The sequence below is a fragment of the Nicrophorus vespilloides genome, unplaced genomic scaffold, assembly GCF_001412225.1.
Source record: "Nicrophorus vespilloides isolate i.1.1-1 unplaced genomic scaffold, Nicve_v1.0, whole genome shotgun sequence".
NCBI lineage: Eukaryota > Metazoa > Arthropoda > Insecta > Coleoptera > Silphidae > Nicrophorus > Nicrophorus vespilloides.
The window spans coordinates 10,019-12,707 of record NW_017099683.1 but is presented as its reverse complement, the minus strand read 5'-3'; the positions used below and the strand labels follow the sequence as shown (position 1 = coordinate 12,707).

At 30.4% G+C, this 2,689-nt stretch overlaps 2 non-coding genes across 2 annotated transcripts; both read left to right on the top strand.

The window, feature by feature from the left end:
* Positions 1–91: 91 nt before the first annotated feature.
* On the top strand, positions 92–163 carry Trnad-guc. The gene has a single exon. It is a non-coding gene; the product is annotated as a tRNA-Asp (tRNA).
* Positions 164–250: 87 nt separating this feature from the next.
* On the top strand, positions 251–322 carry Trnad-guc. Its single transcript has one exon. It is a non-coding gene; the product is annotated as a tRNA-Asp (tRNA).
* Positions 323–2,689: the final 2,367 nt, after the last annotated feature.

Genomic DNA, 2,689 nt, shown 5'->3' with positions numbered 1-2,689 from the left:
GGGGAGGATAATACTTTTAGTGTAGTATATAGTACCAGATATCTTGATCATACTTTCCAGAAAAAAATGGCACTTTTTGGATAAAGATATGTCCTCGGTAGTATAGTGGTCAGTATCCCCGCCTGTCACGCGGGAGACCGGGGTTCGATTCCCCGCCGGGGAGGATAATACTTTTGTAGTACTGTAGTATAGTACCAGATATCTTATCATACTTCCAGAAAAAAATGGCGCTTTTTTGGATAAAGATATGTCCTCGGTAGTATAGTGGTCAGTATCCCCGCCTGTCACGCGGGAGACCGGGGTTCGATTCCCCGCCGGGGAGGATAATACTTTTAGTAGTACTGTAGTATAGTACCAGATATCTTAATCAGCCATTCCAGAAATATATGGCATTTTTTGATCGAAGATATATCTTCGTGGTTCGTTTCCTCACATGACATGATAATAAAATTGTATAGTACAAGTAATTGATGGATTACATAATACTACACTTTTTAACAATATTAGTTGGTAGTATTAGAGAATATATTTCTCAATTAATTAAAAAATAATATAACACAAATTAGTTAATAAATTATATTATTTATATTAAGAGAATTTTCGATTTACTCACGGATGCTAAAGGTCAATAACCAGTGCAATTAATTATAATTAGAAACAATTTCTTTCTATCTCTCTAAATAATTCACAATACTTTAATAACAATCATGATTATTATAGTCTTGTGTGATTTTTTCCGTTCGTAATATGAAATGTTTACAAACGCCAAGAACGTTTCACTCGAAATCGAAGCGAAAAAGGAAACGGAAATAACGCGATGTAATTTCATTTATTTATTTTTTAAAATTTATTTGTCTTTTTCCCTTGCGACGTTTTGATTAAATTTACGACACTTTACCTCAATACACTTTCGAATGCTATTACATTTAAACGCTCGCAAACCTCGTGATATCTCTCGCATCTAATTACAATTTATTATTTCGTTGCGTGCATTTCAGGTTTAAACAGAATTTCTTGCAAAAAACGAAGAATGCGCTAACGCGAAACGCGAGGTCAGCTCCGTTATAATTATATAGACGTCCACAGGGAAATATGCAAGAAAACTTCCGGTTTTTTTAAATTTTCATTGAGGACATCATATTTTGCAAGTGTTTACGCTTATTAAGTACTAATGGGTCTTGTAAATTGAAGATCAATACATGCAAAACATAGAAACGACAATAATTTACAGCAATTATATGTTTATTTTTTATAAATTCTAATTATTGAATAATATTGGAAGTCATGATGAAGAGTAAATTTATGTAAATAAACCTTTGTAGTAGAAAATCTTCAATAATATTTTAGATGGTTCATTTTTTGCCATGCCGTTAGTGTACGAACAATTATTTCACAGGGGTTGACCATTAACTTTGATGGACTAACATTGTTTTGGGGGCCTTCTGCTAACACTGCGTCAACTAACACTGTTTGAAAAGCTCTAGATTATTAACGTTGGCGCTCTCGACTAACAGTGTTTGGAGGCTCTGGACTAACACTGTTTGGTCTAACGCTATATGGGCCCTCAGCTAACATTATACGAGGGCCCTTGACTAACACTATTTGGGTGCTTTTGACTAACACTGTTTGTGAGCCCTTGACTAACGCTATATGGAGATCTTCAATTAACACTATTCAAGAGACCTTGACTAACACTGTCTGGAGGCTCTGGACTAACACTATTTGATGGGACTGTTTATTTTAATATTTTTGACTGCGAGAATTTGTCTTTAGAAGAAAATAATAATTTAGTAAATTGATTAATAAAATATATTTCTTTATTCACAAAACGTAACTATTGGATCAAACCATTACATATTTTTGATATATTTTAGATAAAAAGGTTAGTTTAAAACCTCGGAAATTACTTTCAATAAATACATGTTTTAAAGATGAACGAACGCAGTTCAAGCTAAATTAAACATGAAGATAATTGGAACAAGGTTGTGTAAACACTGATACAGTAGGTGTAATCTTAATAGATTTCAAATTTATGGTAAGACCCATGAATGCTAGTGATTTATAAATGTAGAGGGTATCAAAAAACGATAATTTGTTTTATTGAATTCAAAAATATCTCACATAGTGCGGTTATATGAAATCGTAATAATCAAGGACTTTAAAAACCACATTTAATACCACAAAAAGATGATTTAAGTATACAAAAATAATTTTGTGTATTACTTTTTTAGAATTTATTAAAATGAAAATTTTGTTTGTTTTGAAATTTTCAAACCGTACTATAGTGAGTCCGCATTGATCGAAGCAGCACTATGCGAGTTAAATAAATTATGATTATAATAAGATACATTTATAATAACAAGAAACTTTTCAAATATATTTTACACAAAATATCTTTATTTACTGAAACCAAACTCTTTCTGTTCAAAGTAAAATTATTTATTTATTAAAACTGAAATATGAAACTTTTGTAACTTAATTGAATAGCAATGGAAATAAATAATAACTGAATTTTAAGCTTATTAAGTTAATATTAATAAAACTTTCATTTTTCGAATATTGACTTATATGAGAATTATAATAAAAAAAAAATGGATAATGAGTAAAAGTGTAATTATAACAATAATGTGTTATATAAAAACATATACATTGCAAAACTAAAGGAAATACTCAATTTGGAGTTTTACCT